We start from the raw sequence: 12,114 nt of genomic DNA, 5'->3' as shown, positions 1-12,114 counted from the left end.
ATAGTCAAGTGCCAGTAGGCAGGTGATTAAAAAATAAATACATGCTTACACAATTTCAGGGCTTTAGTAAATGGTCATAGTGAAGGAACATGGATCCTGTGCTCATGTGTGAATATATTTTCTTTTAAAGAGGCTTTAACACCGAATTTAATTCTGGCACTCAAGCTTCCAGCATACCACTACAAAGGCTTTCTGCAAGCCAAAATTTTTACCAGAACTCCAAACTGAACATCATGAATAGGGAAAAAAAAAAATCAGTCATGCTCTTTGTCATTCAAATACTGCCTTCTGTAGCACACAACTTCAGAGTAGCATGCCTGTTAAAGACATCTTTGCAGATATAATGTGTGAAAAATAATATCAGGTTGATTTTAACTATATCAGTCTATACAATGCCAACTCAACCAACTTCCCTTGGAAAGTACAGTAAAGCACACAGCCTTTTCTTTCCACTCCCTTTTTTTTTTTTTCTCTATTTAAAAAAATCCAAATACAAATTGTGCAGTTGTGGAATGAGAAGGAATTGAAAGTAGCTCTCTAATTAAGTATTCTTGAGTGATGTACCACTAGCAATATATTAGTTACAAATGTACAGTCAACAAAACTGCTTGAGGAACAGCAGTGATAGCACTGGTATCACTGGTTCACCCAATCTGGAAAGTGTGGGAACCCCTGCTTCAGTCAGAATCCAGAATTCAGAGAGCAAGTTATGCCTCTGATGGCCGTTCTAGGAGAAAGAGTATCTGAAGCATACAGTCAGCAGTGTAAATAAAAAGGTAATTTGCTTGAATATATCAAGAAAAAAGGAACAGTATTCACAAAACCAATGAGGAGGTACAGTCTTAAGATGAAAATTCCATTGCTGAGTTTGCACAGTTTTGGCTCACTGTCCTTCTCCTCTTACAAACATTAATGTTAAAAAGAAAATGAATTCCTTATCACGACAGAATGACTTATTATTTTATCAGAGTTTTTTTCTAAAATCTAGAAGAGTTTTGCTTACCTCTTACAGCTCAAATGTCTTTTTATATTTAAAGAAGTATCAGCAGAAGTGTCTCTACACCAGCCCCTTATTTATTTTATTTATATGGGATCCAAAACCCATTACACTAGCAAACAAGCTGGTAAAGACAGTGATAACAGTAAAATGTAATGTGGTATTCTTTAAGCAGTGAAAACTAAATGGCAATCATAAAATGTATACTATGGTATCCAGTCCCAGTACAGACATCCTGAAAATTTCCAGCAGTTTTTTTTGCGGGGTTTTGTTTGTCTTTGTTTGTTTTGTTGTGGTTTTTTGGTTTTTAGTATTGACTACTTACTATCATCCATGCATCTAAACACTACTGTGATCTCTACAAACACTTAACACATTAACTTTCCTATCCATTATTGGTTACTAGTGAGTTAAATGGGTTGATGAAAAATAAAATGTTTGCTTCCCTGTTTTAATTTCTTTAGTACCAATATCACTGGAAATAGCTTTCCTTTCAATTAGGCATTTTGAGTATTTCTGAGAGTCTTTGGTTTATTCACTGTTATTTGATAGGATTCTGAGAATAAATATTCAAGTTGCAATGTGGAGTTTTGTTGCTAGTGGGGTAGTTTAAGAAGTGGTGATTTTGGGCCAATTTAAAATACAAATCTGCAGACAAATTTTAAGGCCTTACTTACATGTGATACAGTGAGCAAGATACCATAAAAAAAAAAAATCTAGACACATTCTAAATTTTTAGAAGGATTCTGTCTATCTAATTCAGTCTACATCTTCCACTGAAAATGGAAGATATGTCCAGACAGATGAGTTCACATTGCCACTAAAGAACTGTAGACTTAATTAAAGGTTGGAATAGAAAATATTTGCAAATTATTGAGGATTTACAACAGATATATACAGTTTCTAAAATGCACTGCTGAGTATGTTAAACAAAATGGCCAAGCACCTGCTCTGAATTTGCCTTTGTTTACAGCATAAATCATTTTTGAGCAAGCTCACACTTGTGGCTAATGGAAAATTTGTTCTCAAGAATGTAACTAGTGTTGTTAGTCCAATTAATCTGTCCTCAAACAAACAATAAACAATTCCAACAATGGTTTCTCAGGCCCCACACTACACTGCCTGATTTCAGTCTCTTTTTCTTTATTTTCAGAGGAGTTGTTATAAAAATGTCTGCCTATCTTTGCCCTCACTTGGAGACTAAGTTACAGAAGCAGACTGGCAGGAATTTATAAACAGGATGTGGCCATCCAATCCTACTACAAGCCTGTCTATGCGTTTAAGGAAAACCTCTGTCAAACTTACAGAAAGGATGTGTGCTGTTAACACTGTAGGGATACTCTCCCTCTCACTCCTAACCAGTAATCATGGTCCTAAATTAGTATTTAGAGTACCTGACAATTAAAGCTGAATAGAAAATTTAAACAAGCAACCAAACTTCAAATCAACATGAAAGGTGAAATCTCCATTATACTTTCACAGGATCTACTTCAAACTTCTAAGAAAAGTTTGCAAAACATCACGTAGTGCTGTGACTTTACAGACTTTTAATAATATCTTAATCTTGTCTCTAAACAAGCCAGTGCAAAAATTCCCATTAGCCATAATCTTATTGGAGTGTGTTGAATAAAAACAAATTACAAGAACTAGCCCAGAACTTTCTTCACCAAAAATCTTACCGTACCATTTACAAAATTCATAATTTACTTTTTCAGCTTTGGTTTGTTCAGATGTTGAAAAGCTGCAAAAATACATTATTAGGAGCACAGTAGTACTGATTCTCCACAAAAGGCTGTGCCTCAAGACAGCCTGAATATCCCACCATGCAGATGCTGAAAGAACTAGCAGGTTCTTGATAACCAGAAGCTAACAAGCTTTTAGAAAATGCCTGTTATGGAAAGTCTGGGCTGCCTCATATTTAACCATGTTGAACTTTAATCAACAGGTCTATCTTGAAAAGAGAATGCCAAGAATTTTGTAGATTTTATCCTAAAGCTGTCAAAGTTCTGCAAATCACTAGCAGGTGATAGATGCTACTTTTCTGCATTGATATCACAGACTAGGATTTAACTGGAAACAACAAAAATCTCTCTTTCTCCTGTAATGCTATTAGACTGGTAAAGTCTGCTAGATACTGAAGCTGTGTATATTCTTCCACAGTAAAGCAAAACCAGTGTCACTGATCTCTGAAAAAACCCCATCACCTTTATGAATATAAATAACCATTTATTAAGCAAACAATACGTAGTGAAGCAAAGAAAGACAGCAGAATTACACCCATGAGGCTGCCTGCTGTGGTACATAACTTTCAAACTATCTTGTATTCCTGCAATACATTATCTATATGTTCCATTTTCTTGAAGTTATCTTTATAATCAAGATGCTATCACAAGTATCGTGGGCATTGGAACTATTTTTAATTTTCATTTAAAGAGCAATTAAAGAAAGACAATGGATACACAAGATAATAAAGTAAGTGATTAGCAGCATGCAAATGACATAGGCTTAATGATAATACCCTGTTCTATTCTCCAAAGGGCCTGTTGAGAGAAACCCTGCCTACATGTGGTTGTGCAGCTAATGTGCCTCAGCCTACAATTACAACATTGCTGACACCATTAACCACTGAAACAACATCACTTCATGAAATCCTTGTTGTCTCATTAAAATGCAAAGGGTCAGGTTTTTACCAGCATTGTGTGTCTACTTTTGTTATGGGTAATTAGCAAGCATTACCCAGCATGGACTCCTACTGGGAAATAGTTAAACTGTGAAATATTAAAAAGAATTTTTTATATTTGATGGGAATTTGAAAGATTTAGAATTATAACCTCAACATACTTTTGTATTCAAAGCCATGAAACACAGGCCTTTTACACATTTAATGTCATAAAATTTTTATGGTTTGTTATTTTTGAAAATTAAGTTCAAATTTAAAAAAAATTTCCTTTGTATAATTGGATCTAGATATGCATCTTCTTATGCAATTAAGAACTTTTAGAAAATACACAGAGGGAGATGCAAAACACCTTAAAGTTTCTTAAAGACTTACATATGGTTTTGTTTAAAAAAAAAATTTTTTAATTTAAAACACAGAGGTTGGTGCAGTACATTCTAATACGCACATTCCCTTTCTTCTTGCTAATTGAAGCCTCATATCACCATTTAAAGGAACCTTGATTACATTCACTTTTGGCTCACATCTTGTCAGGGAACAGAATGGTCTCTTATTCTTTAAATGGAAGTTTTGGAACATAAAACACATTCCAATAAAAGTGAACAGAAAATTATGAATTCATTAAACTACTTTGGTATCTTGTGCTATATATAATATTTATATTCCAACTACTGTAAAATATGCTTTAATATCTTTAGGCAACTATAAGGACTTAAATATTTATAAAATGGCTAAAGATAAAGTATAGCTCTCTTATTCCTACATACAGATGATGTAAGGCATGCAATCAAAGACAATAACACTTTCAACCCATTTGTCATCTTAAAGGAGCCTTTCAACTTCAGATCCCTTGTGTGCAATCTACATAAGAGTTGTTGCCTACATAGGCAACTCCAGAGGAGTTTGCTCCTTAAAAACTACCAAGAGTGCTATACTTCACATAAAACAGGGTTTTCTGAAAATGGAGACAAAACTATAAATTTGCAGGGAAAACAGCTCCAAGTGGGGCTTCAAAATACTGCTGTATTTATCTCTGGGACATCTGGGAACAGGAAGCATTTTGATTTAATATTTCATAACATAGAGGCAATTGCTTCCTTGCCTGGTGTATAATTAATGCTCATAAAAAGAGTGCGTTTTTTTTATTCCTCAGCATCAGAAATGCACAAAATAGTACACCTTCATAATAGGGGGTTTGCTTCTGAGATGTTGAACAGCAAATAATAATAAAATAGAGTTACCATCAATTTATAACAGTTTTGGGATGGTTAAATAGAGTTTAAGTGTGAGATCACGTTTGATGTACTGTATTATCTACCTAGTTCACCCAGTTTTATTTTTCTCTGGCTGAAGCAGAAAGTGTCTTAAAGCAGAAGAGGAAGAAGCAATTGTGGAAACTTAAAGGTATTCGGCCTAGAATCCTGTAGCATTTCTCAAATACAGAGAAACTGTGTCAAAGAAATGTGTCTCTCCCAGCCATTCATCCAACACATTTTTAGTGCTTTATAAGCAACAGAATTGAAAACCCTCGTTTCTTAATAGTTTTTCTCTCTTTCCAGGAAAACTTTGAGGGAGGTGGGAAACTACTTTTTGTATGTAATTCCAGCAGGCAACACTGGTGTCCAGGTGCAAGGAAAAGTACAAAAAACGTGAAGGATGCTGCATGGGACCTTTCCTGTCAAGGGTTTCATGTGAAAACTGGAAGCCCAGCAAGGTCCTAACAGAGCTGGTTTCTACAGCACAGGAAAAAAGTTGAGTGAAAAGCCTCTCTCCCACCCAGTCTCTTTAGTTTATTTAAGTCCAAATCCTGCAAAGACCTGCACATAATCTAACTTTACACAGGTGGACAGTTTCATTGAAGTCAGAGAGATTTATTAACCTGTATAACATTGCACATGAGTTTTGGAACAAGCAAGGCATCAGATTGTAAACTTGCCAGGGCAAAGGCCATATTTTATTCTTGTATATATCAGGACTATGACAACAAGCTCTTAATTCCATCTGGAGCTCCAGTGTGCTACCATAAAATAAATAACAGCTATCAGCTGATATATCTAGTTCAGCAGGATAAGAAATTATGTGCATGTTGCAAAAAGGTAATACTGAGTTATTTATCACAATGACCTGATCTTCAAAAATTGGACTATTTTTGTGAGTAAATAGTGATATGGGACATGTCTGGCCCTTATCTCATTTTTCAGTTATTAACTTCATTACTTAGAATGGTCTGCCTTTGTTTTGAAAAATAGTAAATACAATAAACACTTCAAAATTCAGTTAGTTAAAAAATAACCAATCAACCAAGTAGAAAATTTTGTTTATTGGATTATTATTATTATTTTTTTTTTTTTTTTTTTTTTTGCAACAACCGATGCTAACAAAAATGCAAGGAACATTGAGAACCCAGTATAAAAAACCTCCTTAATCAGGTGTAACTCCTAAACTAAACTATCAGTCCTGCAAACCAATAACCCTGATGTCAATGCGAGATACCATTTTTGCAAATGTGACTGGTAGGACTGATATTGTCTTAGACTTTCAAAACACATATGTGAATTAGGTAATTATGAGCTATCTTTAAGTATAACAAGCATTCTGCAGTCTAAACATATATACAAAGACACACAGGAATCTAAGGGTTGAAAAGAATAAAGCTAGTGTCATAGCTCACTTTGACACTTTTAAAAACTACCCCAAATCTTTCACTTTTTGCCAGCATTATTCATTTATTTATTTTTAATATTACATCTACATTTAATATTCTGCATTTACTCATAAGCTTTCCTAAGGAAGTTAAGTAGCTCCTTAAACTCTGCAATTATTTAGTGCAGCTAAATAGAGTTTGATTTTCTGTATTTGAAAGTAAGGTTCTTTATTCCTCCATTTTCATTAAATATAACAAATTAAACATAGGAGCAGTGCTGGAGTTGCCACAGAATATTGAATTCCATAACAGCCTAAAAATTAACTGCATCTGTGATTATCCAAACCTATATTCTGAAATGTTAACTTTAAAACTTATGACTATAAAGTAAGAGAAATAAGATTGAACATTCACTAAACCCCCCTCCTTCAGGAATAAAACTATTGCTTTGAATTTATAAAAAGTTTTTTCTAAGAGCATTGCAATACAGTTATCAAAGTGGCACAAACCCTTTGCTAACAAAGAACTTCAGACAGTATTTATCTTTTCCCCTTATTTAAGAATTTTCTCTCATTTTCAGTCTCGATAATATGGTTGTTCTGCCTTTTTGTTAACGTAAAGCAATTAAGATTTATTAATCAGGAGAGGTGGAAAAGAATATATTATCTGCAAGCACAATGGAAACCAGATCTCAAATTCATCTTAATAATAAATTTCTTGCAGCAAATTGTGAGCCTAAGTCCATAAAAAATTGCAATAATATAAGAATTAATGATCAGATTGTGAAATAAATATAATGAAACTCTGGCTGCTTCTGTCCTTTCAATCGAAGTTTAAGACAGCTCCAACAAAAAATTACAATGAAGTTGAAAGTGATTTTTAAGGAACTGGATCAAATGAAATTAAACTTGCACGGGGCTACTTTACCTTGTGCAATCTGTTACACTTGAAAGTCATGTGTAAAATTCTGAGTATGTTTACTTGGTTTTATAGGATTTTCCCCAGAAGAATCCTGCCACGATGTATGAAATGTATTACCCAGGAGTTCATCCAATCTTAATGCTTTTCTCTTTATTCTTTCTTGTTGGAGGATCTACTGCGAGAACTGTAAATGAAGGCCCTAAAAAGATTGCTCATCTATAGAAATAGCATTCCCAGGGAAAATTCTCGTAAGCTGAAGTCATTCAGAAAACAACTGCAATTGCTACTTTGCTGAAATACATCTACACTGCTGTACTGTGATCTGTCTTAGAATGTCTGTGGACAAAATGTTACTATACAGCCTCCCCTTTCTGTCCTTTAGACCTGCTTGGAGCTATAAGATCACTTTTCTTTATTGTTTAGTAAGTGTTTTTTAATGAAATGTACTGCTCTTATTATATAGGACTCAAAATAAGCTCTAAATCACTATCCAATAAAAGAAAATTATTGAGTTGGATATCTAAAGTTACTACCCAGAGGCTACTCTGGTACAGTATTTATAAATCTCTAAACTGTTAGGTATAATTGTCTTTCTGGGTTTTGGGAAGAAAGCCAAATAGCAGCTTTAGTTACAACTGAAGATAAATATTTTGTGTTTGGCCATGTTCATCTGGTGGATAAAATAACAAGTAAAATTCCCACAATGTAGGGCTCTAAGAAAAAAACAAGAAACACGAAGAACTAAATGGGAATAGTCAATAGATGGTACTTGAAGAAGAAAGGATGTAAATGTCAACAAAATGAAGGAAAGGAAAATTACTGGGGGTCTGCCAACTTAACAGCCAAGGAAGAAACCACCCCGTACTCAGTCCTCATGGGTGCTTTGGAAAAATGTTATGACTAAGAAGCACAAGTTATGACTATGGGTCTAAAGTTCTCTGGTCTGCTCTCCAAAACACTTCTTGATAAAATAATCTCAATTTCTATTTGAGGGAACAGAATGAGAAACAGAAAGGACAGTAAAAACCAATCTCCAGTACCTAGGGGTGACCATTTTCTCCAACACAAACACATACCTCTTTAAGATCTTTCTAGGAAGACAATCAGTCAAGATCTATAAGAGGAAATCAAGATAAACACAGGGCTTCCTTGTCACAAATAAGACATTTGGCTGAGCTTATGAGTAATTTTGTGAAGAGGTGGGCCAAGCTCCCTCTTTACAGCATTCTGTACTTCAAAATCAGAGATATCTTAATGAAAGCAATAGTTTGCTGCAGCTTCAGTGGGATACACTTTGGTCTTTCTGTCCTTGGAATCTAGGTTCTAGGTCTCCCAAAGGCAATGAACTGCCCTGATGATTTCCAAAAGCTCATTTTCAGGACATTAGAGTCTGCAGCCCTAACCTCTAGCAAGCCTACGGAGCTGCACAGTCAGCTTTGAAACTATCAGTGCAGACAGCCATGAGAATATTTTCAACCTGAGAACTTTGAGCAGGACAGGTCCAATTTGAAAGAACTGCCTATTCTTTTTGAGTAGAAGTACACACTTTATGTAAAGGAGACCAGCAAATCCTTTCAGAACTGTTAGTAAGCTTTTCCTCCTAAGGAAGACAGCTTGTTTCCACTTGTAGTTGTCTATAGCCATGCATTTGGTCGTATGTTGCCAGACAGCTGATGATGAACACAGATTTGACAACTTAGATAGTTTACTGCCATCCCCTCTGGATACTCCAGGTCATTTGTAGCTCTGGTCCAGAATACTATTTTTTTCCTGTGTCTTGGAACTTTGAGTTGGATTTTTCTTCTGCGGAAGGTCGAGGCAGAGCACTGTGCTTGGATAAGATGCAATTCTGCAGGATCAGTTACGATCCAAGGCAGGCAGGCCAGAGGACAAAAGTGTTTCCACACTACTTGTAGAAGGTCCAGATAATTACTATTAACCAGTCCAAAAACCTGGGGATATTTTAACACCATAAGGAGGTACCTTCAAGTCTTCATTTCTGTACGAGAATGGCTGTGTGTGTTTTAACTTCATCTTGAACTAATAATGAGAAAATCCCTTGTTGATGCAACCCAGAATAATACAGAGCTGATTTTTCAGCAGTTAACTTAATCTGTTGGGAATTTGCAGCCCTATTGTCACAGAACTTTCCCTTTCAGCAAAGCTTGCTTCATGTGTCCACCCACCTGTTCCTTCTACAAGACCCTTCCTCTCGGACTGCACCAGGGTTCCATTTCAAAGCTGTGTCCCTGGCTGGAAAGGGCATGTTTGGAGGGATACAGAGGGTTGGCTAGTGATGAATGCTTATATGCCTAGGACTGGGAGTGACTTTGGTGTTAAAGTAGGTAATGAGGATAAGGCTCTGGGAAAAAGGGAATGAAATCCCAAAATTTGTGGATTCTTCTCCTGCTACCAACTTAGAGCAAAGGAGTTATAGATATAGCCCTGTACTTCAACACCTGCCAACGATTATGGCTTATCTGATTGTTAAATAAAATTTGCATCCTGCTTTTTATGGCACCCTTCTTGTACTGGTGTCATCTTTTGCCTGATGCTGAAATGAAATAATCACAGATACAAACTAGAAAGATCCTTGTACATTCAATAACCTATCAAGTAAATGACTGTATTTTTATTTCTCAGAAATGTAAACATAAATTATATATCAGGTTTTCATATGAGATTCCACTGCTCAGTGACTACATAACTATACATATATATTACAACATATTTACTCAGAATAGCAAGGGTAAGGTCATACTGCTAAATCCCTCACCAAAAATCTTGAAGCTCAGCCCATACGTTTCTCAGACTGCTCACATATTTTGTTTTATTTCTTCTCTTTTCAACACCCTGTCACAGGTCAACTGACCTTCTGCCATTCCTCCAGATTTTCTAATGCCAGTGTTTCTGATGATCAGTAGCAGAAGTAACATAAAACAATGACACAGAAGATCCAAAGCACGATGTTGATGAGATGTCTTAATTCAAAATCATACAATAAGATCTAGAAAAACTAAGATTGGCAATACTTGAAGTTTTTGTCAGTTAACGTGTTAAGGATAAGTATGTCAAGCAATACACAAATGAAAAATAACAACTTGCTCTGTAAATAAAGGCACTAAATTGCCAGTAAGAATCTCTGAGTTTGTTCTAATACACTGCTTGTTGACCAGCAAAAGTTGAATCACCTAGTTTATATAATTGTCATGATAGTTGTGTCCACCGTATGTTAAAGCTGCATTTCACAGACAAAAATGTCACATTGCATATAATTTCCAGTAAAATTTATGCTATCTACTGATCTAACTGCTTCTGACAGTCTAATCATTTTATTCAAGGTCTTCTGTGAAAATTTACTGTACTGAAAGGAATGCAACCAATTCAGGAGTTGTGGATATCATACTCAGAGAATTTACTGTGAAGATAATTATTTTCTGAAGCAACTCGGCTTGGAAGAACCCCTCCTTATTCAGTGCTCCCAATTAAAATAGGCTGCTGGTTGCCTGCCTTGTGTCATGCCCTGTTTCCCCAGAACAGCTACTGAAAGAATGACCTTTTATTTTTCAACATGCAATCTGGTATTTACCTGAAGTAATGTCAAAAATTTCTAAGAATATGCTCATCTCTTGTTCCTCCTCTTCTCTGCATCAGCAACATTTAACAGGGCTAAAGGGATTTGGACCATGGCCAGTGTACACTTCCTGACCTATAGGGGCTATTGCTGTAGCAGCAACCTGGGTATTAGAGATTCACAGAACAATTCAGTCTGGAAGGGACATTGGAAGGTCTCCGGTCTTATTTCCTGCTCTAAGCAGTGTCAACTACAAGGTCAGCTCAGCTTCTTTGAGCTTTATGCAGTCAGGTCTTGAATGCCTCCAAGGATGGGGAGTAAAAAATGACAGGTGTTCATGTAGTGCACAAGACTGGATATTGGTAAGTTTCCTCCATCCTCAGTGAGGGATGGTGTGAGATGCTGTGTACACCAAGAGGTAAATACAACAGTCCTGGAAATGTCTCTAACTTCTGAGCAAAGACAGAAAATTCTCTCAGACTGCTCATGCTCAAGAAGAGGTTCTTGATTATTTTAATTATGTGTGTGATAGGAGACTGAGAGAGATTCATCAAAGAGTAGCCATTAGCCTGGTAGTGAAAGTACAGATTTAGTTTTGGGATACAGAATTTCAAATCTCAGGTCTAGATCAGTGAAAAAAGGAACCTCTGTGCCTGTCTTCCACTTCTGCAATGAGTTTCTTAATCATAACTATAAGCTATCAGAGCGTGAGCAAGCTGGTCTCACAAATTTATGAGGAAAGAACTCTAAAATATTTGGAGTTGTATTATTTCCAGACCAAAGATTTGAAACTTTGAACATTCATGGGATTGAAAACAACCAGTTTCTTCCTTTTCTTCTCTAAATCTACTTTTTATCCAGAAAACTGTCTGATCTAACTGTGAAAACTTGAAACTTTTAGCTTCCTGGTACAATATAATTCCACCATTTTAATGCAGATTCTAAGAAAGAATTTTCTATGTTCAAGTTTCTATATTCAAGAAGTTACACTGCAGCCTCTGATTTTTGGCACATAATTCCTATTTCCTGATAAGAGTGTAAAGAGGAAAACCTGAACTTAATCTTAGTACTCACAGTCCTTGAGGGAAAACTACCTCTAGATCAGGCTCACAGGGAAACTGCAGACCAAAGCACAATCCTTTCCACCTACATTCATAGCAAAACTAGATCCAGAGGGAATATTTACTGCAGCAGCTAATAGGTTTATCAAAGGTAGGACTTCAGCTGCATAAGCTGCAAGACGCTTCAGGGATGGGGAGATGATTGTTTTTACTCTGATGGTCGTTGCTGGGGTGCTTATG

The 12,114-nt window shown here is 35.9% G+C and overlaps 1 protein-coding gene across 12 annotated transcripts in view; it reads right to left on the bottom strand.

Moving 5' to 3' along the window:
* The window catches only part of KCNMA1 (potassium calcium-activated channel subfamily M alpha 1), a 447,551-nt gene that overhangs the window by 31,372 nt on the left and 404,065 nt on the right, over nt 1–12,114 (bottom strand). The window lies entirely within an intron of this gene.

This window comes from Aphelocoma coerulescens, chromosome 6, assembly GCF_041296385.1.
Source record: "Aphelocoma coerulescens isolate FSJ_1873_10779 chromosome 6, UR_Acoe_1.0, whole genome shotgun sequence".
NCBI lineage: Eukaryota > Metazoa > Chordata > Aves > Passeriformes > Corvidae > Aphelocoma > Aphelocoma coerulescens.
Note: the sequence above shows the minus strand (reverse complement) of the source record. Positions and strands in the feature narration are given on the sequence as shown.